Here is a 26,670-nt window from a genome sequence, read left to right on the forward strand (position 1 = left end):
GAAACTTTTCTCAACATCTTAATAGTTAGTGATGGGGCACTGGATTGGCATATGGAGTGTCCTTTTGCCCTTCATGATTCCCTGGTATTGCTTGCCAGTAGAAATAGTAGCAGGAAGATTCAGCTTCACTTCCACCTTCCAGATCACACACAAGGAAATCTTACTGGCGGAACCTAATTTACTAGCTTTGAGGAAGTATGGGGAATGTAATTTTTAAGTCGGCTTCTGTGATGCAGAAAGGCACTCTAGCTGGTGGAAATAGTCTGATTGAGCCAGCCAAGAGAATATATCTACCCCCAACTTATCCATTTAAAATCCCCAGGAGTTATTATTCTGAAATACTTAATGTTTATAAGTAATTATAACACTGTAATATAATTACACTATGAAATTATGTTTAATATTTGTTTATTTATGTAAATATATAAACTTAATATAATTAATACCCTGAAAAAACAGGCCAGTTGCCCACGTTCAGTTTCTGAACTGAGTTCTTATTTTTGACGACAGCAGTTGATTTGCAATTTTCCAGTTCAGTTTAATCTCCTCCTGGGAGTCATACCCTAGGACAGTTGTCTTGTTTACAAAATTTGTTCACAAACATTTATTAAACACTTACTATGGACCTGTCCCTGAGCTGGATTTGGCAATGTGGGGAGAGAGAAGTCAAGGATTCTTCCATTGGGAGCCAATACTGGAAAGGAGAATAAATCAGGCACACAGTTAGAACAGGGCAAGGAAGATGTTGATCACTGCCCTACACAGCAGGCTCAGCAAATCCAGGGAAGAGAGATTATTCTGACTGGGCTGAGAAGTAGAGAGTTTTATATAGTCTGTGATCTGGTGATTCTCTTTTGGGGGTAGTACCATCTCATTATGGGGCATTTAAAAATGTGACGGATGCCAGGCGTGGTGGCTCATGCCTGTAATCCCAGCACTCTGGGCGGCTAAGGCGGGCGGATCACTTGAGGTCAGGAGTTCGAGACCAGCCTGGCCAACATGGCAAAACCCCGTCTCTACTAAAAATACAAAAATTAGCCAGGAGTGGTGGCGCATGCCTGTAATCCCAGCTATTCGGGAGGCTGAGGCAGGAGAGTGGCCTGAACCCAAGAAGTGGAAGTTGCAGTGAGGTGAGATCATACCACTGCACTCCAGCCTGGGTGACAGAGTGAGATTCCATCTCAATAAGACAAAATAGCAGCATAATGGGGTGTCTTCTGTTGTCCCAATGACTGGAGATCAGGCTGCCGTTGGCATTTAGTGGTTGGGGCCAGGGAAGTTAGACGTCCTTTAATACATGAAGACACCACAGATAAAAAACTGTCTTTCTCCAAAGGGTCATCTCATTCCTGTTGAAGACTACGAGTGTGCTTGATGATGTGTAGGACGTGGATATTTGGTGTTGGGAGTGGAAGGATAGCAGGTCAAGCAGAGGGGACAAGGTGAGCCAAGAGTTTAGTTTAAATAAAGCAAAGAATGTATGTTGAGTGGCAATGGGAGAAAGTTTATGGTGGCAATAGAAGGTTCGGTCCCAGTTATGGAGAAACTAGAGCTACTAGATAAAGCACTTGGACTTCCCCTGTTGCCATTGGGAAGCCATTTCAGATATTGGAGCAGGTCCTTGAGAGCAGAAACGTAGCCTCGTCTTGGCACCATGCACCATGTAAACATCAGTAATGCTTTTTGAATGAATGAATGCCTCAAACTGTAGTTTACAGGTGTTAGACTAGTGGGTACCTGAGTTTTGCCAGATTTAGGATCCTGTGGTTCTGGGAGGGCCCTGGCAGCCAGCATTTGGACTTTTAGAGAATACATGGAAAGGGCACAGTGGCGTGCCAAACAGATACTGTCTCCACATTGTGGTCAGGCAGCAGCAGTACTTGCTGACACCGAAGCGGAGAGATGTGAAAAAGAGAGATTCTTGCATGGACTCCTGTGTGAGGCCCATAAGCCATGAGGCATGTACGGAGCAGACTGTGTCGTCTGCATCAATGCTCTTGCATCTAGAGCTTTTAAAAAATTGCCATTCAAACCAGCAATTTGCTGACAAGGTTCACGCGCTATGACCATGACTGCAGTTGATCCTGGGGAGTGGCTTGCTTGTCTGCCTGGGGATGGCAGCCGCGTGCGTTCCCTGTGCTGTCCTGCAGGGTTGTGGTGGCTTTCTGATATTCAGGTTGGTCCCTTTTCCTTCTTTTTGGTTAGGCTTTCGAGGTTGGGAGAGGAAGCTCAGGGATGGAACTGACTAAACATATGTGAGAGATTTCCTTGTTTGCTGCTCATGAAGGTTTCATTTCTGAAGTCTTTTCTTGGGAGGGAAAAGGATGTGTGGATATATGAGGTGACTCTAGAACCCTCATTTTATGGATGAAGAAACTGTGATTCACAGAGGGAGAGTGATTTGTCCAGTGTCATGTGGTGAGCTGGCCGGGGAGCCAGACCTCCTGTACCTTTTATTGCAGGGTTTATTTTATATATATTTGCTGGCAAAAAGAAGGAAAGAGAAACAATTTATATATTTTTTATTTATAATAAAAATATTTATTATAATTATATAATAATTAAATTATAATAAAAATATTTACTTATAATATAAATATAAAATGTATATTATATTATAATTATATATAATTATATTATAATTAAATTATATATAATTTTATATATTATATATAATTATATTGCAATTAAATTATATATAATTTTAGATATTATATATTATATAATTATATTATAATTAATATAATTTAATTATAATTAAATTATAATACAGAATATTGTAATACATTTTATATTAATATAGTATAGTAAAATATATAATATAATTTCATTATAATAAAATATAATAAAAATATTTAAAAATGTATTTTATATTTACATATATATTTAAATATATACGTATATATATTTAAATATACGTATATATTTAAATATATACGTATATATATTTAAATATACGTATATATTTAAATATATATACATATCAAATATGTATATATATATTTTCTCTTTTTTGTAGAGAGAAGAACTCGCTATGTTGCCCAGGCTGGTCTCGAACTCCTAGGCTCAAGCAATCCTTCTGCCTTGGCCTCCCAAAGTGCTGGGATTACAGGCATGAGCCCCTGGCCTTATAGCAGGGTTTAAATTACACCCACTTTGGGGGAAGAGAGAGTGGTGTGCGCAGGCTTTGGTGCCAAAGGCTTGCACATGGTTACTGGCTCAGCCACTTACTATAAAATTTGTAAAATAGGCACCATGGACACATCTGATATTAAGCATTTAAAAAGAGGAGCTGTGTGAAAAGTTTTGTTGACTACAAAGAGCTACAGACATCTTCCTTTTTATCTTGATGTGGATGTTTATGCACTGGGAATTGGTGGGGCCATCTTTAGAGAAGGGGTGGGCCAGTGAAGACACTACTGACCATACCCCAATCAGAAAACACTCCCAAGGGGCTCACTTCCCCACTGTGCAGTAAAGAGGTTTTGCACTGAGATTTGGAGGTACAGTGCAAGGCGGGGAAAGCATGAGCCAAGTTTTGAGTCCTGTGGAATTGAGGGTGCACTCCTGCCTGGGGCCAGGGGTTCTTGTAGCAATATAAAGGGAGATGTGGCTAAAAACATAGATTGGGCTCATCCTGGAGGCCTTGAGGCTGGCCTGAGGGTGAGTGGATGCTATCGTTTGTGTTGTTTAGAACACTGGTGAGGAGTCAACTGGGAAAATCTCAATGAAATGCATCTTTAGGATGTGCCGGGAATCTTGTCAGTAACTCAGGAGGGCAACAGGGAATCTTGCAATTGGAGTAGGGGGGGTGATTCTCAAGTTTTGGACACATTCTAAGTAATTTTTGCAGTGCTTCAACTTTTTACTTGAGTTTATAATAACAATGGCAGTATTTTTTATAGTTGTAGAGCTATATGAAATATTTTTACACCTGTTGGCTTCATTGTTCATACAATATCTTAGTGAGGGGGAAGGTAGGATTGTTTTCGTTCCTGTTTTACAGACAAGGAAATTGAGGCTCAGAGAGCAGATGGGATTTCTCTGGCTGCTTGGCTGGTTGGTGTGGAAGTCAGGAGTGAGGATGCCAAGTTTCACACTTCTTCCTGTGCCAATGACCTGGAGGAGTGTTTTTCTCAAACTCACATTTCTTTATCCTCCACAGTCTTGGGTGTCACTCTTGGAAGTGTAAGATGGTCATGAGTTTCAAAGATTTCTGAGATAAGCTGTTCAGATTTTCAAAGATGAGCTATAGAGAATTTGGGACATAAAATGTGTTTCTTCTAGTAACTCTTGCTTGCTATCATGTTGTTGGTTCAAATTGAACATGTTGATAAGTGCCAGGGAGGAAAGAAACAAGTTCCTGCTACTTATTGGGCACCTTTTTTGCCCTGAACTCAGTACTGCCTGCTTTTCCATTTGAGGATCTAGAAACATTTATGGATGGAGTGATTGTAATATTGTACAATTCTGTCAACTAGTTTATTAGCTAATTCTCATAAAAGGCTTTAGGAGGTAGATAAACAATATTATTTTCCATTTTACAGATGAGAAAACTGAGGTTTAGAGAGATGAAATAACTTGCTTATAACTTGCTTGAGAGAACACAGGTCCTAAATAGATTATAATCTTTTTTTTTTTTTTTGGCAGAGTCTTGCTCTGTCATCCAGGCTGGAGTGCAATGGTGCAATCTTGGCTCACTGCAACCTCCGCCCCACCAGGTTCAAGCGATTCTCCTGCTTCAGCCTCCCAAGTAGCTGGGATTACAGGTGCACACCACCACGCCCAGCTAATTTTTGTATTTTTAGTAGAGACGGGGTTTCACCGTGTTGGCCAGGCTGGTCTTGAACTCCTGACCTCAAGTGATCTGCCTGCCTCGGCCTCCCAAAGTGCTGGGATTACAGGCCTGAGCCACTGCACCCAGCTGTAAGTAGAATATAATCTAAGTTTTCTAATTTGAGACTTCTTTCTTCCTTGCTGCACCCCTTCTACACCATGTGTTGCCTGTCCCACTGGCGAAAATGCAGAGCTGCTTGTTAAGGAGGTATATATCAGACCTTGGAATTTACTGGAATCAGACCTGGAAGGTACTATGAAGAGCTCAGAAAGCTGGTGGTTTTCAAGCTGTTCTCTTCTGAGCCTGAGAGACTCCAGGAGTCATCTTGAGGGATATAGCACGGAGGGAGGTGAAAAGTGGTGGGAAGTGGAGGAAGGAAGGGGACCACTAGAGCCAACCTGAGCCGCTCTGCTTTTTCCTATTTTGTAAGCTAAGCATTGTCAAAGCATCCGTTTAAAGGAAAAGTTCTGCTGCTACATATAAAAGCTAAAAAACCACTGTGTCTACCCTTCCTTTTGCTAACACTGAGAGGCAGAGTGGTTCAGCACAAGGGGACACAAAGTGGCCTAGCACGAGTCACGAGATGTGACGGGTCTGAGACCTCTCAGCCTAGAGCTCCCGTACCTCTGGGCCACTTTGTTAGACACACCTCCTTTAATTCAAATCCCCGTTTCAGTGGGACATGGCTTTTTCATTTTTTCAAGGAAAGGTTTAATCTGTCCAGATCCCTGTGAAGATCTTGGCTCTTGGTGCACCTGCTGGAGGTTCAAGGTCCTGCAACCACAGAGTAGCTGCAGGACCTTCAGGATGTCCCGAGCACAAGGTCTTTGACCTGCATTTTGCAACCTGGTTGTGTCTCCCCTTTTGACTCTGGGAACCTTGCTGAGATTGGTACAATATCTATGCTAAAAAGGTTTGAAATTATAGCTAGTATTGTGTTAGCTTCCTGGTCCAACCTTCACAGACATTGTCTGACTAAGTATATATAACTCTTGAGTGTTCACTGTGTACACTGGCTCACAAGAAAGGAAAGGTTCCTGATCCCAAGGATCTAATGGAGAGACAGAAACAAATATAAACTTTTGTCAACTATTTCAGAGACAGTTATTTTTGTTATACAAGATTGTTATGCATGCTAGTTATGTGGAGAGGATTTCATCTCTTAGAAATGAGACGGGGAGAATCTGGGCGATGAGAAAGAAGACCAGAACTGGGGAGTACAGTCTACAATTGCAAGGGGTTGAGTTTGCTATGTGAAGCAGTTAGTTTTGGACTGTTGCACTTACTATTTCTGAGATTTGAGCATCTGACTTTTCCTTTAAGCTTTTGTTTTCTCATTTGTAATATGGGAGTGAGAGTGCCTTGTTCACAGGGTCATTGCTGGGGTTAAATGAGATAATGTATGTAACCTGCTTAGTATAATACCTAGCACAGAGTAAACACTCAGTAAATTTTAGTTGTTATCGTTGTTATGATTTGGCAGCGAGGAGTCAAAAGAGCCTATTTTCTTAAACTCATCAATGGTGTAATCAGAGCTTTGCATCTCAAAGTAAAGGAACACTCTGCTTTTATTATTTATTTATTTATTTATTTTTCACTCTGCTTTTAGACATAGAATTCAATTGCCTTAGGCTACAACAAACTGGCTTCAATCTACCTTTCTGAGTTAACTTCTGTTTATTTCTAGCCATCTGCCCACTTCTCTCACTAGTGACCTACACATTTTCTTTTTCTTTTTTTTCTTTTCTTTTTTTTTTTTTTCTTGAGGTGGACTCTTGCTCTGTTGCCCAGGCTTGAGTGCAGTGGCATAATCTTAGCTGACTGCAACCTCTTCCTGCCGGGTTCGAGCCATTCTCCTGCCTCATCCCCCTGAATAGCTGGGATTACAGGCACACACCACGACGCCTGGTTAGTTTTTGTATTTTTAGTAGAGATGGGGTTTCACCAGGTTGGCCATGCTGGTCTTGAACTCCTGACCTCAGGTGATCCGCCTGTCTCGGCCTCCCAAAGTGCTGGGATTACAGGTGTGAGCCACCGTGCCCCGCCCATATTTTCTAAGCTTGATTTTAACTTGCTGGAATATGTCATATCTTCTCAGTCATTGCTGGGGTTAAAGTCTTTCTTTTCTTTTTCTTCTTCTTTTTTTTTTTTTTAAAAAAAAAAGATGGGAATCTCACTATGTTTCCCAGGCTGGTCTTGAACTCCTGGGCTCAGGTAATACTGCCTTGGCCTCCTGAGTAGCTGGGACCATAGACATATGCCACTGTGTCTGGCTTAAATATTTCCTTCTGTCGGAATGCCCTTTGCTCCTTCATCTGTGCCCCCCTGCTCCATCCTCTTTTAATTCCTAGCCCAAAAGTCTAACCCACCCATTGGGAAGGTTTCTGCAGAACTCACAGAGTTTACAACATCTTGTCCTTCAATTGCAGTCAGTCTCTGTCTTGAACTGGATTTGTGAGCTCCTTGAAGTTGTTTGTATCTCACAGCTCTTTGCTGTAACATCCCTGGGGATTCAAGCACACACACATAGTAGATGCTCACACATCTATGCAATAAATTACTTTAGTGTCTTTCTCAAATGATCAGCACAGGAAGCAAATGATAAAATGCAAACCAGAAAACAGTCCTCACTGGGCTCTGTGCTTGTCAGCCTTGGGAATGGATTTCTGGCGAAGATCCGGCCCCTCTACAAATGACAGAGATGACTTGGCTCTTTTCAGGAATTGAAGAGAATCTTGACAAGTGGCATGTTGGGAAAGGCCTGAAGGAAGCCAGACCAGCTTGCTCTCAGAGCTCCTTGGGTCCCCTGCGGCCCCCAGGTGATCTTCAGCAAGACCTGGTATGTAAATGAGCCTCATCTGCTGGCTCAGCCTGCTGCCCACTGCTAGGGATGCTAGAATTCTAGGGTAAGCTTCTGTGAGCCGGGCTGGGAGGTTTAGTGGGTTGGAGATTACTAGCTTTTTGGTATCTGCAGCTTGAAATACCTTGTGCCCTTGATTAATTCATGCTTGGGAGCATCCTCAGTGCTCTCTGGAAAATAGCTCCTTACTGTATGTTTATTTCCCCACGGGCTTATTTCAGAGAGACTGGAGCCTGTGTTTCTAACAGCTTCTCCAAGGAAAACATCGCAGGCCACGTTTCCGGAACTGAGAATCTCAGGGGGTCTTTGAAACGTCCATCTCCATTACCTCCTTTTGGCCCAGCATTTGCTTTTAGCTGAAAAGGGAGATTTTGTCTTGAGCCTTCCTGTAGACATATGTGACTTGGAGTTTGAAAATCTGACAGCTGCTGCTGAGCTTTGAACTGCAAGAGTGAGCAGCATATAGACATAACCCCGTAGAACATCAAATCATTTTCCTTTAATTCCCAGAGCCTTAATGTTTCTTTGTCTTGCGAATGACCTCACTGCTTTTTGTATTTGTAATGGAATGCACAGTCATTTGTAAGTAATCACACAATAATCCCTTACACTTTTATAATGCCTTACCCTTTTCCATAGGGCTTTCACTCTCATTATCTCATATGATCCTTATAACTGCTCTGAGATATAAGCAGAGCGCCTATTTTAATCTCCAATTTTCAGGTGTAGAAACTGAGGTTCAGAATAAAGTTAGCCAGAGTTAAAACAGTTAGTATGTAGCAGAGTTGGAAAGGGAGTCTACAGAATTGGAACTGGAGTCTCCTAAACCAGTGTTGCTTTTGCTCCTTATTGCTGGTGTGACCTTGGGAATATACTTAACCTCTCTGAACCTCAGTCTTCCTATCACTGAATTGGGTATAATACTACCTCCTGGGATAGTTGTTGGAAGGGATTCAATGAGACTGGGAAATCATTTAATAAAAGGTAAAACACACTAATAATGGGAGGCATCATTGTACTTACTACATGGGCCTTGAAGGCGAACAGTGCCATCAGAACTATGAAAGAAAATAACATTTTTTCTCTCTTTTTAGAAAGACACAGGTTCAGAATGGTGTTGTCAGGGATCACAAGCTCCCAGCCCCGTGATTAGCAAATTGACCCTGCTGCCCTGTCTGCTGGCTGCTTTCTTATTCTGAGAATTGTGTTGACAAGACCCTCTTTTCCTACAGAGCTCTCTCTTACTGTTGCTTGGAATAGCCTTGTGTCCTGGAGACAGTTTTAGGTCTGGCAGGATCTGAGAACAGGAGTGGGGATCTTGGAATGGGATCTGCATCCCTGAGCTTCATCCACAAAGGGTGGGAATGTGGCTTGGGCTGTGGGGTGGAGGTAGATGAACAGCTGGACTTGCAGGTCTATCTTCTGTTGTTTCTCAATAAAGTAGACAAGTCCATCTGATGCGTGTTTAGTAGGGTATGACTTGTGAGTCCACAAGGCCAGCAGTATATATGCTGAATGGACTGCTTAGCAGTAACACACTGGAAAAATCCAAAAAGAATGGATTTCAAGTTGGCAAAAAAATGCATTAGAAGTCAGCAGTGTGATGTGGTCAGGAGAACAACCAGAGTGACTGTGGGATGAGGTCTTGGATAGCTTTGTTTCTATATACAGTCAGCCCTCTGTATCCATGGTTTCTGCATCCATGGATTCAACCAACCAAGGCTCGAAAGTATTTAAAAAAAAAAATCCAACCGTAAAAAAATACAAATAAAAAAACCAATATAATATAACAACTGTTCACATAGCATTTGCATTCTTAGGTATTATAAGTAATCTAGAGATGATTTAAAGTATACAGGAGATACTACATCAATTTATATAAAAGACTTGAGCATCTCTGGATTTCGGTATCTCAGGGGACCTGGAACCAATTCCCCATGGATACTGAGGGAACGAGTGTACATATTCACCTACAAAAATTCCAAACCAATGAGACAGACATAGGTTGAAATATGCTCCTGAGTGGCAGAACGTGAAGCAAGGGATGGAAGGCCGGGGAGGAGGCAGATTTCAGTTCCGTGTAAGGAAGAACTTTCTGACGGAAAGATGGAATTTGCAGTGGCAGGAGATAATGATCTTTGCTTCACTAGAGACCTCAGGAATACCAATGGGGCAGGCACTGGGCTTAATGGCCTTTATGGCCACTTCTAATTTTGAGATCACAGAGCTAGGAGGATGAGAGGCACACATATATTGAAGGAACTGAAGGGTCTCTCTCTATGTGGATGTGGAAACTGATCTCCAGATGTTTGCAAGATGGAGGGTACGTTTAAAATATTTCATTCTGGTTTTCATATTGATCTCTGTGGCTCTCCCCTTGGTCTTTGGTTTTTAAAGCTTAAGACCATTCCCAGAAGCTCTTTTCCATGGAATAATCTCCTTTCTTTGCTGGAATGCTCCTGTTGGGATGCAGGAAGGGAGTCTGAGCTCCTGACAGAATGAAGACCACCCCTTTTTGCTCTCCAGACCTAATTTTGACGTCCCACGCCCACCCGCTGAGGAGGGTTGCAATGGCGAGATCTCTGTCCTGAATTCTGGTTCTGGCATGCAGTGGAAGGCCCTCTGATTCTGTTTCCTTTACCTACTTTAATAGTAACTTATATTTGTGTTCCTTCATTAAATGTACAATAAATAATAAATGTTTGCTTACGGCATGCTTGTTAAGTATAAAACAAATAATCAAAATGAATGTGTAATGACCCTTTGGATAGACCAAGTAGAAGCTGCTTTTAGGACACATGATTGGACCATTTCTAGATATCTGCCTAATTTGTAAATGAAAAATATGTAAGCTACACAAGGAGCACTGACTCGTCTAAAATCTTAACGACTGACTGATTTGGGCTTGGGGTTTGGGGCTTGGGTCCCTTCATGCCCTGATCAGAGCTGTTTGTAGCTTGAAGACTTCCTGGGGGTGAGAACAAGCAACCTCTTGGTGCAGTCCAAAGCCAGGAAATGGGTGACGATTTTGAAAAAGGACTCATCTGACCTCCAGAAAGCCTTTACAACCAACAGTAGAACGAGATCACTAAGAAACAGAACCACCGGGAAGCCAAGATGTGGTACTTGGATTCCCATCTCGGAGCACCTCCTATATCCCGACACTCCATTTCCCCTAGTGTCTGATCTCTCTTTCTCCTCCTTTAATTCAGTCTGGAGTCATTTTAGATCAGATTCATTCCTGATTGGCTTCACTGCTCCAACTTAGTCATCACAGAACCTTAGGGTTGGAATCCATGTTACAAGTTAAACTGAGCAATTCACCCCCACTTTTCCTGACAACAGTGTTCTCCTGAGAGTCTGGTTTTATTCTGAGTCTTCCAGCCCGGTGTCTGTGCCCATGAAGGACTCATGCCAAATTACATTCTCAGGAGGACTCCCAGACCAAGAGACTCTGGGCTTGGGCGTGAGAGACTTGGGGCTTTTCTTTTTCTTTTTTTTTTTTTTGAGAAGAAGTTTCACTCTTATTGCCCAGGCTGAGATGGAGTTTCACTCTTATTGCCCAGGCTGGAGTGCAATGGCACAGTCATGGCTCACTGCAACCTCCGCCTCCCGGGTTCAAGTGATACTCCTGCCTCAGCCTCCCAAGTAGCTGGGATTACAGGCACATACCACCATGCCTGGCTAATTTTTGTATTTTTAGTAGAGACCGGTTTTCACCATGTTGGCCAGGCTGGTCTTGAACTCCTGACCTCAGGTGATCCTCCCGCCTTGGTCTCCCAAAGTGCTGGGATTACAGGTGTGAGTCACTGCGCCCGGCCGAGGAGTTGTTTTGAGACTCACCTGCCATCATAGGAACCTTAGCCTAAATTCTTGTGACCTTTTCAGGTGCATCTCCCAAAATATCTCCCCTCCACCAAATTAATGATTTATTTCATAAATTTAGTTGCATTCTGGATGGTCTCATTCTTAAGATGAGCTTAAAGCCTTTCAGACCAGTCACTTCCTTGTTCGGGGTGGAGGAGGTTTTTTCCTGGAATAGGACAGTGTATGGAAGGGTTGAGAATCCACTTCTTTAGCGGTTAATAATTTACTCCGAGTAAGGAATTCTGTCTTAAAGTGGGGCATGTTCTTCAAGTGCCAGAGAAGAGAGAAGGGTGATTTTTCTGACATCCTCCAGCCTGCTTCTCCATATTTGGAAATGTTTACCCACCAGACTGATCTATTGGAAGAGAGGGAGGTGACTCAGGGTTTAGGAGAAGCAGGATTTGAATTCTTGTTTCCAGAAACAAAGTCGTCCCCCCACCCTGCCCCCACCCTCCCCCCTTCATTCCTCTGCCCCTTGTTCTGGAAGCTGAGGCGAGAATGTCTCAGTTCTGTTCCCTTCAGGCTTCGAGACCACCGCCTTGCTGTGTCCCGTAGTGGACTGAGGGCCTGCAAGAGGGAGTGAGGGCTAGTGGAGGGCCAGCTGCCTGTGGGGGCTGGACATCGCGTGAGTACATCATTACTGCCATTTCTGCTCACAGACCTGGGGCTTACAGCCTGTGGGCTGGCTCACTTGCATGGTGATGGGACACGTTGCTGGGAGTGCTGGTCACTTTTATTTGGGGGTGTGGACAGCTGCTTTCCCAGGGGAGTACTTCTTACAGTGGGATTTCAAGACAAGATCGGCCTGAAGAAAAATTATATTTGTATATTTTTTAAAAAGTAGGTATTTCCTCTCATCTGAGGCCTAACTTGAGTTGGGTAGAAAGACAATTTGGGAGTGCTGTTGTCTGATGATTAAGGCTAAAGCAACAAGCTGGAAGGGATGTCGGGATGCCTGTGGACATGTAGGGAGGGGTAGTTTTAGCTTGAAAACAGTTATGGTGGGATTTAAGAGTATGCAAAATGTTGATGTGTAGCATTTGCACAGCATCCACAGTCTGGAATACCTTATGTGCAGGTCACTGTGTAGATTTGATGAGTTGTCAGAGTTGGAAGAGTCCTGCAGAGTTTTCAGCACATCTATCTCATTTCACAGTGTGAGATAATGGGCAGCAGAGACCCAGGCCCTGAAGACAGATGGCTCATTATGTGGGATTAGAACCCAGATCTTCTCTCTCAGTTCATTCTCCTTCCCCTAGACTTAAGCTGCCCCCTCTATTGCAACATGAGGAAATTGGGAGATGTTAGAACTGTCCATACTTACTAATCTAGTTGGTGGGAAATTGAGGACTAGAACCTACTTCTAGTTCAGACCTCTTCCCATTAGGATATATGGGCTCAGATGCCTGGATTTGTTGTTTTTGTATGAGGCTCTTTTCTTTTCTTTTTGTTCTTTGATTTTTACTTACCTTTCCCTTCTTTTGTTCATGTGAATGTTGTATGAGTGCAACCTTCTGCTCTCCTTTGCTCCCTATATCTTTCTCTTTCATGAAAGGGGATGATCACTTGTCCAAAAGGCAGAATGAGTAGTGTGGAACTTCCTTTCTATCCATGGAAGTGAAAATTATGCAATTTTCCCTGAGAGAAATTCAGCAAGGCTTCCCATCTGAGCCTCTACCACTATTCTTGAAGCTGTAAGAATTCTGGAATATTATGCCCATTCAAAGGTGAGTCCTGATTCTGATTAGATTTTAAACACACACACACACACACACACACACACACACACACACACTTTTTAAGCCTACCAAAGCAGGATAGAGACCCAGAAGACACCGACCTATTACGTCACCTCAGATGTTTCACAGCCATCAGGAGTAACTCTCTGTAGTCGGCTCAGTTTCAGATCAACTTTTTTTTTTTCTTTCTTTCTTTTTTAGACAGAGTCTTGCTCTATCGCCCAGGCTGGCTGGAGTGCAATGGCGCAATCTCGGCTCACTGCAACCTCCGCCTCCTGGGTTCAAGCGATTCTCCTGCCTCAGCCTCCTGAGTAACTGGGATTACAGGCATGCACCACTAGGCCTGGCTAATTTTTGTATTTTTAGTAGAGACAGGGTTTCACCACGTTGGCCAGGCTGGTCTCAAACTCCTGACCTCAGGTGATCTGCCTGCCTTGGCCTCCCAAAGTGCTGGGATTACAGGCATGAGCTGCTGCACCTGGCCTCGGATCAACTTGAGGGCCTTATTTTCCAGTGCAGGGAAGATGGTAGAAATATGTTTTGGGGAAGCATTTTATTACCAGTGGCATTAGGTGGCAGATATAATAGAGCAGAGGAAGTGCTCTGAGACCTGTGTTTGTTCTGGCCAGTTTTAAAGAGAGGGGAAGCAACTCTCCAATCTGCTTTGAAGCAAGTGGGAGGAGGGAAGTTGCACAGGACTCCCAGGAACCTGTACACAATCTGTCTCCTCCTGTGACCAGCTGAGGCTGGGTGGTGACTGTAAGCCCTGTTCATGAGACAGGAGGAGAGAGCCTTGAAGAAGGAAAGCCTGGGGTGTTTTTCTGTGGTGCTGAGGGACAGGGACAGTAAGAGGTTGGAGTTAATAATACCAGTATGAATACTAATACTCTGAATAAGGACAGCTGACATGCATTGGTTGCTTAATGGGTGCCAAGCACAGGGCTAAACACTTTACCTAAATTATTGTGGCACTATAGCTGCTTTTGTGTAGGAACCATTTTTTAAAATATTATTTTAAATTTTGGTGTAATACATATAAAATTTGCCATCTTGATGGTTTTTAAGAGTACAGTTCAAGTCTGGGCATGGTGGCTCACGCCTGTAATCCCAGCACTTTGAGAGGCCGAGGTGGGCAGATCACTTGAGCCCAGGAATTCAAGACCAGCTTGGCCAACGTGGTGAATCCCCACCTCTACTAAAAATACAAACATTAGCTGGGCCTGGTTGCGTGCACCTGTGGTCCCAGCTACTCAGAAGGTGGGGATGGGAGGATTGCTTGAATCCAGGGAGTGGAGGTTGCAGTGAGCCGAGATCGCCCCACTGCACTTTAACCTGGGTGACAGATCGAGACCCTGTCTCAGAAAAAGAAAAACAAAAAAGAGTACACTTCAGCAGTGTTAAATACATTCATATTGCTGTGTAATCAGTCTCCAGGCCTCTTTCATCTTGCAATCTGAAACTTTGTACCTATAAGCAACAGCTACCCATTTTCCTCTCCTCCAGCCCCTGGCATCCTCCATTCTACTTTCTTTCTCTGTGAATGTGACTACTCTAGGTTCTGTATCTAAGTGGAATCATACCGTATTTGTCTTTTTGTGACTGGCTTATTTCACTAAGCATAGTGTCCTTAAGGTTCATCCATGTTGTAGCATGGGTCATAATTTCTCCTTTTTAAGGGTGAATTATATTCTGTGGTAATGAATATACCACATTTTGTCTATCCATTTAGGTACTATTTTTTAACCTCCATGTTACAGAAGAACAGCAACCAGAGACTTCAAAGGGTTAATTAAGTAAGTGGCCCAAAGTCACATAGTCAGTAGTGGAGACTAATTTCACCTAAGAATGGCATGTGATCGGGAGTAAGCAGATATTGGATTCTAATTGGCAAGAGTGTGACAAATCAGGGTGCTTCTCACCTGGCTGGTGACACCTCCTTACACCTTGCTATGGCATTTCAATAAAGCAAGTGTTCCAAAGGGCTGTACGCAGCTATGCTTCCTTTCTTTTGTATTGGGCTCTAGGAAGCCCATAGCTAAATTTAAAGCTCACCTCTAGCAAATGGTATGAGACATCCAGCTCTTGTTTTTTGTATCCCTTTCTCCTTTCTTTGCTTTATTTTCTCCTCTCCTTACCCACTTTCTCACTGAAATCATGAACTATTAGCATCTTTTGTCAGGTACCTCAGATCATTTCTGGAACAAGGCAGAATATATAGATACGTGGCATGATATCTAATATTTTAGTAATTATTAAGTCTGTGGAATAGTAGGCCAAAACTGGCCATGATTTTTCTGACTTGACTCTGCTCGTCTTCTTCTTCTTCCTTTTTTTTTTTTTTTTTTTTTTGATGGAGTCTCACTCTCTTGCCTAGACTGGAGTGCAGGGCGTGATCTTGGCTCACTGCAACCTCTGCTTCATGGGTTCAAGCCATTCTCCTGCCTCAGCCTCCCGAGTAGCTAGGATTACAGGCACCTGCCACTACACCCCACTAATTTTTGTATTTTTAGTAGAGACGGGGTTTCACCATGTTGACCAGGCTGGTTTTCAACTCCTGACCTCAGGTGATCTGCCTGCCTCAGCCTCCCAAAGTGATAGGATTACAGGCATGAGCCACCACGCCCCACCTAACTCTGCTCATAATGCAATGTTTCATCTGGGCAATGCCCTGCTCCTTTCTGAGTCTCACTTTTCTCACCTGAAAGAGGAGGTTACTGTTGATGACCGTGAACATTTAGGCTGTGCTGAGTTTTACACTAAGCATCCTGTCTCTAACTCTCCCAACACTCCCACAAGGCAGGTGCTATTATCCCCATTTTACTTTTGAGAAAATTAAGGCCTAAAGAAGTGAGAAAGCTTGTCCAAACCGCTATAGCTCTTGGGCAAAGGCATTAGTGACCAATGTGTATTTGACTCCAAAGCCCAGGATGTTAGCCACAGTGCAGGGCTACTATCCTTTTATACAATCTGTCAGGCTTCTTCCATCCGTGGCATGTATTCATCTAATTTTATTAAATCTTTATTGAGTTTCCACTTAGGTGCCTTGCACTGTTCTGGGCATTATCCCAGTACTCAATTTAGAGCAAAGAGTAAGACACACACAACAACGATCTCTTGGTGCTTACACGCTGCTGCAGGTGTGTGAAGGAGGCAGATAAAGGAACACTTAAACAAGAGGGACTGATAAGTAACCCAAGGGAGGAGTCACAAAGGGCATTCTGACTGTGAGTGAGTGGGGAAGGACTCTGGGAGTTAAGTTTAAGCTGAGATCTGAGTGACAAGGAGGCCACCTTGTAGAAGTTGGGGGAAGAGCACTGCAGGCAGTGGAGACGGTCAATGCAAAGGTCAAGGCTGTGAAGTGGGAAGGAGTTTGTGTTTGAGGAACAGAAGGAGACTGATGTGCTGGCAGGATGTGGGCTGCAGGGGAAGAAGCAGGAGAAAAGAACAGGGACTAGCAGGTGGTGGTAAGTGAGAGACCTGAGCTTCTTAGACCTGAGTCCAGATGTGATGGGTTATGTGTTACAGGCATCTTTCCAGCTGCTGTGGAGGGAACCTGATAGTAAAAGGGAGGCAAGGGTAGAAGCAAGAAGGTTAGGCGAGACTTTTACCGTAATTCAGGTGAGATGTGGTGGTAACTTTGACTAGGGCATAGAAGTTGGGCAGGAGAGGTAAGTTTGGGGCATGTTTGGGAGTGATCGTCTATAGGATCTCAAGTGTGATTTCCTTCAGAGAAATGCTGAGCTAAATGGGCAGGAATCTGGGAGACTCAGAGGGAAATGAAAATAGGTGCCCTGGGGGGTTGCCCAGATAAGCAGCTGGCGTTCCAAGACCGAAGAGTATCTGTTTCTCACCCCTCTCCCATTTAGTTTCTAACCTTGAGCTTTGGGCCAATGCACAGAGGACGGTGGCTTCCTGCCTTTGGCTTCCCAGCTGAGAGCTGTTGGAATGGCCCAAAATAAGCCCTGCAGAATGTGCAGCTTCCTTCGCTCTCCCTGGGTATTTCTGTAAAACATTCTTTCCCACCAAGAATGAGGAACGTTCAGAGTGATGCTGACTTTATGGGCTGTATTTAACATGTTGTTTTTTCATGATGTGTTGTCTGTTCATGCAGAGATTTCTGTCTCCTGTAAACTCCCTGGTAAGGAATCTTCAATCTCCATGTGAGATGGGTCTGGAAGGCTCAGTGGCAGCCCAGAAGAGCTGGGGTTTGAAAGCCTCTCCTTGTCTTGAGGACTGGACTGCGGTCCAAGGGCACCTACCAGCCCTCTTTTTTCATTTACATTTGAATTCAGCTGCTGGCCTTTGGCAGTTCCCTGTAATTCCTTTTAACAGGCTGGGCTTTCCTGCAGATACTTCATTTTTCAGGTCTTGGAGAAGTTAGGTAGTGGCTGAATCAGGTAGAGAATCCAAAATTCTGACCAAGCCCCATCCTCTAGCCATCAGGCCAAAGCAACTTAGCTTGTGACCTCATCCTCCTGGGTATCCCGTGGCAATCTTATACTATAATCAGCCTAAGCCCAGAGATGCTCAGAGATCATACACTGAGTCATCTAAAACTCATTTCTGAGGCTTTCTCATGCGCCCCTCTTGCAGTCTGTAGTTACCAGGTTTTCAAATAATTAGCATAATCTCTTAAAAACAGTGTTTTGTTATTGCTCATTCGAGTTTCTTCTAAAATTTCTTTTATATTACCTATTCATTGAGTCGACAAACATTTATTGAGTTCTTACTGTATGCCAGGCATTGTGCTAGGTGCTGGGGATTGATTCAAAGATAATTTGGAGGCGTATGGAAGGGGAGTGGATAATTACAGCACAGTGAGATAAGTGCTATAATAGGGGGATATATAAAGAGCCAGAAATAGCACTATGAATAACATCTTTGAACAAATTGCCTTCTTTTTTCCTTTTGGATTATTCCCTTATGTATATTGCCCAAAGTGGGATTACTGGGTCATTTAAAAGATGAAAACAATTTGGCACAAAAAGATGTAATGACTTGCCTGGGGAATACAGCTCAATTTTCAACAGAGAAAGAAAAAATTGTTGACAAATCCAGATTTAGATCACTTTACCAGGAAGATGGGGCAGTTTTTATACTACCCTTTCAACATGGTGGCTTTTAGGGGTGGGGTGGGGGGGATTTATTCTAAACATGTTAGCCTGCATGTAGGAATCACACGTCCTCATATTTAATCTCACAACTTGATTGTTCTCACAAGAACCTGGCTGTATACATATTATCATTTCCATTTTACAAATGAAGAAACTGCACCCTTGATAAAAGGAAGTAAGTTGCTCAAAATTCCATAGTTAATAAGTGTAGAATCCAAGGGTCAAGCACAGTTCCTTTTATTCTTTGACTCTATCCCGTTCCCCATGCTGTGTTTACCAATTGAGGGTACCTGTGCTCTAGCCAGGGCCCGGAATTTAATATTTAATGAGTCACGGAGGCTCTTAAGATGATGGTCAGGCTCTATGAAATAGGTGTAGATTTTCTTACCTCCGAAGTCATAGCCAGGGAACAATGTCTTTCTGTATATTGACCTGAAAGGGACCCAAGGGCGCATTATTCCTGACCCTGGCTCAGGTGCTGAAAGGCTATTTGCATAGCCCTACCGTTAGAGCACAGAATCCCAAGTAAAGCTGAAACCATGCCACAGTTTTGCTGTGAAACATTTATTACTTTTCTAGTACTTAACAGTATTAAGTAAAAACTCCTGCCCCTGGTATCCAGGACCTGTCATAAATGGACACCAACATCGGTCCACTGTGGGTCCATGTGGGTCCTTGATGCTCCTGCTTACATATCTTTAAATCAAACACATTTCCTACCAACCCCCAGATATATCTTGCACTTTCTCACCTTCATGCCTTAGCACATGCCTTTCCTTTAGCCTGAGATAACCTCTCCAGTCTTCATTCATGGAACTCCCAATCCTCCTGTAAACTTCTGCGCAGACGCCATCTTGGGAAGGGAATAATCCTTGATCACCACCTGCTCTCCCATCCATTAGAAGTGATCTCTGTGTTCTCTGTTCTGCTAACTCAACCACAGTTAGCTGTGAGGCAATAGAGTACAAATGTATGCTGCTTATGAGCATGGGATATGGATTTGAATCCCGGCTGTGATACTTCCTCACTGTCAGTTAACTTGCTTGAGCCTGAGTTTTCCCATCTGCCAGATGGGTGTGATAGAATAGGTGCTCCCCCTGAAAGCCACCATGTTAACAGGAGTAGTATAAAAATGGTCTTATTCTCCCAGTGAGGTCACGTAAATCTGGAATCGTCAACAATTTTCCTTTCCTTTGTTGTCATGACTTTTTTTTATGACATCACCTCATGTCACCGTGTGGTATGAAAATTTGCATTGTTACCTGTGCTTCTTCTGTGGCACTTTTCCTCCCTTACTTGATGTCTTATCTCTCCTTCTAGACTGGGAGCTCTTCAAGGGCAGGGAGGGCATTGCATCTTTGAAGGCCTTGACATATGGATACTGCTACAAAGTTTCCTTTAAGGGAAAGGAGGATTCCATACAACCTAAGTGGTGACATCAGCACAGGCTCATTACTAATCTCATGTCACGAGGTTTCAGGCCTGGCTGAGAACTCTGTGAGCTCTGTGATGTTGAGCTTCAGGCACATAGAGTACAAGCTGGGTAGGCCTCTGGCTCCTGCTTAAGAGACAGCAGAAAGGCTGGATGGAGCCTGTCTCCAGACCAGCTTCTTCTGATTCAAGGAGTTGGATGGGACTGGCAGTTCACTGAAGGCAGAGTGGTAGTCCTGCTTGGAACGTGAAACTTTGTTTCTTTCCTGGGCCTTCCAGTGGGTCTGTTATGTTGGTGAGAGTTTCAGACCTAGAGGAAAGGGTCACTGAAGGTATGGGTTAAGAGCAACTCTGAAAGCCACCTGCCCCCCGACTTCTCTGTGAGTGGGGCCACAGGGAGAAGATCCCTTCATAGGTAGCTCCCCTACCCTTGCTATGCTTGGAAACTGACCATGGAAGGGGATTCATTTCTTAAAGGGATAGGGCTACCATTTAACTTTCTATTGTGTCACTTCCCGAAACGCAACACCTATGGCTTAAGATCCAAGTGCTTTAGAACATGAGATACAAGGTCTTCCAGGCTCTGGCTGCCGCATCCCTTTCCAGGCGTGTGTCCCACCACATTCCTCTGCATCCTCTGTCACTGGCCTCACCAGATTAGTCACTTTCTCTGAGAACACCCTGAACTCATCCTTCTCAAGGCCTTTGCACATCGTGTTCCCTGAGCCTATTTTTCTCCTCCTCATCCGTGGAAATCCTCTTGGGTGTTCAGGCATCGTTTAGAAGTCACATCATCTGCAGAGAACTTTTAGACCCTCAAAAGGACGTTGCATGTACTCGTGCTTTTCTACGCTTTTCATTCTGTCTTTTGTGTTCCAGTGTGTCCCCCACTGAGGCTCTTCGACACCCCTAGGCATGTCCAACTCAGCACCTACACCTGCTAGGTCCACACACTGTGTTATCCAAGACAGAAGGCGTTAGCAAACCTCTCTTTGGTGCGCCCCTGAATGCAGAACATGTGACATTCTGTTAACTAACAGTTGTGCCAGAGTGGTTTCTATAGCCCATACTGGGGTTCCCATGATTTGTTTGATCATGAGCCCGGCCATTCGAATTGTTTTTGAATTGGTCTGATATCAGCTAATTAATTGTTAACCCTTTTCAGGTTTGTTTCCCACATACCAGTAGATGTCTGCTTAGTGCCAGGGTTCTGAGCTTTTTATTTCACTTAAGAATATAACAGCAAGGTAGAATTCAGGAAAGATTTACTTGCTGTTAATGTGAACTTTTAAAAAAATAGTTTGAAATGTAGGCTTTGTTTTTATCCCAAAGCTCCCTGAAATATGAAAATAGCAGGAGTTTTAAAGGTATATTTCCACCTCTAGAGGAAGAACTGTCCATATTATAGTTGTAATTATAAATTAATAAAGCCTGTGTCATGAAACTTGATTTTGAACGCCTGTGTTCAAATCCTGGCTTTACCACTTACTAGCCTAGAGACATTGGATGAGTGTCTAACTTCTCCGTTCCTCAGTTTCTTCAGTGTTCAATTGGGAAATTTTTCTTATGGTTGATGGAAAGTTTAAATAAGGTCTTGGATATGAAACTGGGATTTTATTAGTGTGTGTGTTTCAAAATGTGGATTTGGAGGCCATTTAAAAATAGCATTTCCAAAAAGTTTGCTTTTAAAGCAAAATACTTAGATATATAAATTTTTATGAATTTTTTTTCAAATGATAAAATAAATGAGTTTACAGTCAGGAGACATACAGTATCTAACAAACTTAGGGAATATGCTTGGCTTACAAGACGTGGTTTTAGTCCACATAAATTAGAATCACAGAACTATAGGCTTTGAGAAATTATAAAAGCCTTGGAAGGGGTGAACGTGAATTAGTGCATATTGTATGCAGGCTTTGTGCCATACGTGCTAGATATGGGATCCCAGGAAATGGTTGCATACACCTTGTTGGGTAGATGATATTAACCCTGTTTTGCAGACAGAGAAACCTGAGCTTTGAGAAAATCCTTTACACAAGTCCAATATCAAAGTCTGGAACTTCAAACTGCACTCCTGATGGCTTCTAGAAATCCTTTCCATTTACAGATATGACAAGACTTGCTTTCACATTGTTGATTTTTTTTTTTATCCTCTCTTTCTCTGTCTCTGGGGGCAGCACTAATTCAGGGCCAGATAGAACTGTGAAAATCTGCAGTGTTGATGTCACATAACTTGTTTAATGAATCTAGATTAGTGTCTTGACTTTTCCTGCCAAGAATCTGCTCATAAAGTGTCTTGTTTTGAGCTCCTTTAACTGTACTCATTCATCAGCCTTTACTTATTTTCTTCTCTTTTGGAGAGATACTTGCCATTGCCCATAATGTTTGAGGTCAGGAGTGTATTTGAAGAGGGCTTTATATTTTCTTAAAAAAATACAGGTGGAAAATCAAGTTTATCAGCTATTTCATACCATCTTCTTCTGCCATTTATGGGCAACATGTGGAAGAGGTGGCGGGGGGCTGGGAGTTTGGAGTAATGTGTCTCATCTTGAATTTGTCGCTGACCAGGGAAAATACTCAGGGCCAACTCCATCATTCCCTTTTGGGAATTCAGTGTCTTCAGCTGTAAAGAGTGAGGGCACTACTAGGTGATTCCTAAGATTTAAAATTCTGCATGTTTTGTGGTGTCAAAACCATCAATTTCTGGTGAGCTGCGTGATCCTGCAGCTGTTTCTCTGATACTTTTCAATCTTTAGATTTAATCTATTCAACAATGTATAATTTTTTAAAGGGAAGCTTTTATAGATACTTCTGAACTATAACGGGGTGGGGGGGATAAATGGATGTTAAAAAATAGAAAACAACCAATTAAATAGTATATAGCATGTAATTCTCCTTGGAAACTTACCACGAAATTGAGAAGCACTTTAACAACTGGTAATTTAAATTGCGTTTGAACTCTGCTAATGGTTTGTTTGCATGGGAACTTCAATCATTTCACAGTGGTTCTTTAGCAAAGCTGCTTGTTCCCTTTATGGAAAAGAAGAAAAATTATTAAAAGAGAAGTTGGCTGTGGAAAACGGAGACCACTTTCATTTGTGCCTGGAGGGAAGCTGGAGAGTGTGAGTGAGACTCCCTCAGGGCCAAGGGTGGAGAGCTCTTCCTTTGAGTGAAGTTTAAAAATCTGGGAAGTCAGATGCCCTTTGCTGCTGTTGTAGAAACTGTTGTGATTTGTATCTCTCTCTGCAAGGAGAAGCTTTGGTTTTATGCAGCTTGCGGGTGAGGGTAGGGACAACCTTTTTCGTTTGTTTTATGAAATTGCATTGTTCACAGGTCTAATGTTGGCTTCCTAACAACCCATTTCTCAGTAAGTTTGAAATTATGCCTCTCTCTCCTTTCAGTGGAAATGGCTTTCAGAATTCCAATGTCCTTGAAGACCACTAGGTCTCAGGAAACTCCTTGCTTTTCTGGGCTGATCTTGATTATACTCCATTTTGCCTACTTAATTTCTGTCTGCTGTTGAGGTTACTGGGAGAGCGTTGAAATAGGTGTTCGAGGCCTGGATTTGTAAGTCCTGGTTTGGCTCTAGGTGTGACTCATGTGACCGAGCACAAGTCCCTCTGCCCAGTGTGTTTTGTTGTCCTTTGTCAAAGCAAGCAGTCACTTGATCCAGTGGATCAAGTGGCTCCTGAAGAGTCACCTCCTTACCCAGGCCACCGGGTTCTCTTGTCAGTTGGAAATATTGAGGTGGGTCATTTAAAAAATCCCTCCCAACTTTGAACTTGGAATTGTTTTGTACACAAAACAATTGTATGATTGGCTAGGTAATGTTTACAGTGACAACAATGAAATGGGCATGGTAGTTTCTCTGGTATGTGGATTTCTCCTGCATACATGAAAGACAAGTTTTATAACAGCCCTTGCCTTGGGATACTTGTCTGTTGGCATACATACTGTGTAATCATTAGCAAAACAATAATAGTTTCTAATGAAATAAAACCTGTAATAAGGGCTGTATTAGGCTATTCTAGCATTGCCATAAAGAAATATCTGAGGCTCGGTAATCTATAAGAAAGAAGGTGTAATTGGGCCATGGTTCTGCAGTCTGTATAAGGGTGGCACTGGCATCTGCTTGGCTTCTGGGAAGACCTCAGGGAGCTTTTACTCATGGCTGAAGGCAAAGGAGGAGCAGGTGTCTCAGATGGCAAAAGCAGGAGCAAGAGAGGGAGTAGGCAGAGGAGTTGCCACACACTTTTAAATGACCAGATATCATGAGAACGCACTCGTGATCGTGAGGACAGCACCAAGGGAATGGGCTAAACCATTCATGAGAAATCCGCCCCTATCATCCAATCATCTCCACAGGCCCCACCTCCAACAGCAGGCATTACAACTCAACATGAAATTCAGAGAGGACACATATCCAAATGATACCAAGGACGGCTTACTGGGAAATGTCAAGATTGTTTATCCCTCTGCTGCTCACTGATTCTCACTTTTCAGGCAAGGAAACTAAAGTTCAAAGAACACTAGGTCCTATAGTTAGAAATTTGTCTCCAAACTCATATTCCTTTTCTTTTTTTATTTGGTATAGTTTAGGTTTCTCTGTTAATTTTTTTCTTCCCTACAATTTGAGTATCTGACTGACTTACCTCTTTCACCTCCATTATTAAGATGAAGCTGTTTTCCCAGGAGAACTAGGAGAGCTGACATATGAACACTGAGGCATCAGCATTCTCTTTCCCCATCATTCTGAGTCAAATTAGTGAAATAAGAGTGCCAGGATCTGACTAGGAGTTTAGGAGGTATAGAAGTAAACCACGGCCCAGTCAGAGACTTTATAAACCTGGGAATTTCTGAAGCTGGTTAAGACCCTAGAGATACATAAGCAACACCCTTCTGTTTTTCATAGGTGGGAACTTTGAGGCTCAGAGACAGAGCAGAAGACAGAACCTGGTCATCTGATTCCCTGTGTTCTGCTTTTTCTTGTTCCACTGGACGCTCATCAGAGGGAAGATCTTTTTCCTCAATTGGTGAGTCCCGCACACAAAAAGAATACATTTGCCTTTTAAAATCAATGTATATGTTTTAATGAGTTTTAAACATCAGTGTTTTCCACTTAAAGTATGGCCATCAGTAACTAGGATGCATTAAGAATAAGAGAAGAACTGAAATGCCCTTTCTTCTTTCTTGAGTTGCTTTTATGGCAATAGACAATATATAATCATGCTAATAAAATGTGTGGCAAAGCAAAGGCAGAGCTCAGCTCTTGGAAGGTGGTAGCATGGACCTTGGAGGAAAATTTGGAGTAACGATGATTTCAGGTTGCCAGCAATTGTATTGCCTCCTTCTTTCTCATTTGGCATGGAAGAAAGTGTTCATGAAATGGAAAGACCAAAATGAAAATGTCACTGAACAGTGTTTGGGCATTTACAAGGAAAGAAAGCAATATTATTGAGTGTCTCTTGTTTGCCCTTGTGCAAAGTGCTGCTTCTTTTGTGATCTCATTTCATTTTATTTATTTATTTTTTTGAGATGGAGTCTTGCTCTGTTGCCCATTCTGGGGTGCAGTGGTGCAATCTTGGCTCACTGCAACCTCCACCTCCCAGGTTCAAGCGATTCTCCTGCCTCAGCCTCCCGAGCAGCTGGGACTACAGGCACATACCACCATGCCTGGCTAATTTTTGTATTTTCAGTAGAGATGGGGTTTCACCACGATGGCCAGGCTGGTCTTGAACTCCTGATCTCAGGTAATCCACCCGCCTCAGCCTCCCAAATTGCTGGGATTATAGGTGTGAGCCACTGCGCCTGGCCTCATTTTATTTTTATAACAACTCTTTGGGGCAGGGCAGGCTAAATTTGCTTAGGCAAAGGGTGTGAGCCTTTGTTTTAAAGGGCCTGCTAGAGCTACAGCAGGATGTGAGTGCAAATCCTGTTATGTGCTCAGAAAGGAGAATTGTGACCAGGTAAGGTAAACTTTCCCTTGTGTTTTGGCGTACCTCTGTACTTAATGGGTAGAGTAGAACATTATGTTCTAAAAAATCGGGGTGGTAAAAAGAATCAACAGTGTGGAATACCCTGGGCTCTAAGGAAAGCTAAGGAAATTAGTAAGGGAATTCTGGGTGCAACTTCCACTTAGGATCCTGATTCGATGGTCCCCATTGGCTGAGGCCAATTCATATATGCCCCCAGCATTGGCTTTGTACTGAGTAATTAATACACCTTGACATATTTGTGGTGTAGTTTTCCAAAACAGAGATGATGCCATTGTGATTGAAAAAAAACTAACTTCATTTAAAATTGTGACTGAGTTTATAGATGTGTTTTGTCTCTCTGTCTTTTCTTAATCAGTGAATCTTAAAAGTACAACTGACTGTGTGCCTATTGATCTATATCACATAAAAGGCTGGAAACCACTGGTTTGATGCTTAAACCTTAGTGTCTGTTAAAATTTCAAACATGATCTGGAATATATTCCCCCTAGCATACGTTTAAGTATCAAATGAAAAATCTTTGTCACCTCCTCTATGTCTTGAGTTTTTTCAGTGTTTATAATTAAACTGTGATAAGTCTGAAGCTTTGCACTTGGACTTAAAAAAATCAAGTGTGTAATGATAGAAAGGGAGAGATTTCCTTAACAGGAGCAGACTGGAAGAGACTTTTATTTATTTATTTATTTATTTTATTTTTATTTTTTATTTATTTATTATTATTATACTTTAAGTTTTAGGGTACCTGTGCACAATGTGCAGGTTAGTTACATATGTATACATGTGCCATGCTGGAGTGCTGCACCCACTAACTCGTCATCTAGCATTAGGT

The 26,670-nt window shown here is 42.7% G+C and overlaps 1 protein-coding gene across 11 annotated transcripts in view; it reads left to right on the forward strand.

The window, feature by feature from the left end:
• Positions 1-26,670, forward strand: part of LPP (LIM domain containing preferred translocation partner in lipoma) — a 726,282-nt gene that overhangs the window by 48,117 nt on the left and 651,495 nt on the right. For 6 of the 11 annotated variants that reach the window (XM_016942488.3, XM_063807418.1, XM_009446998.5 and 3 more), the window contains exon 2: positions 24,761-24,881. The exons of 2 other annotated variants lie outside the window; for them this stretch is intronic. The gene's annotated coding sequence lies outside the window, so the exon portion shown is untranslated. Of the gene's footprint in view, positions 1-7,557; positions 7,677-24,760; positions 24,882-26,670 lie in introns of all 11 variants that reach the window. 3 more of the 11 variants (XM_009447000.5, XM_063807420.1, XM_054681325.2) reach the window with 1 other exon arrangement.

The sequence above is a fragment of the Pan troglodytes genome, chromosome 2 (genome assembly GCF_028858775.2).
Source record: "Pan troglodytes isolate AG18354 chromosome 2, NHGRI_mPanTro3-v2.0_pri, whole genome shotgun sequence".
NCBI lineage: Eukaryota > Metazoa > Chordata > Mammalia > Primates > Hominidae > Pan > Pan troglodytes.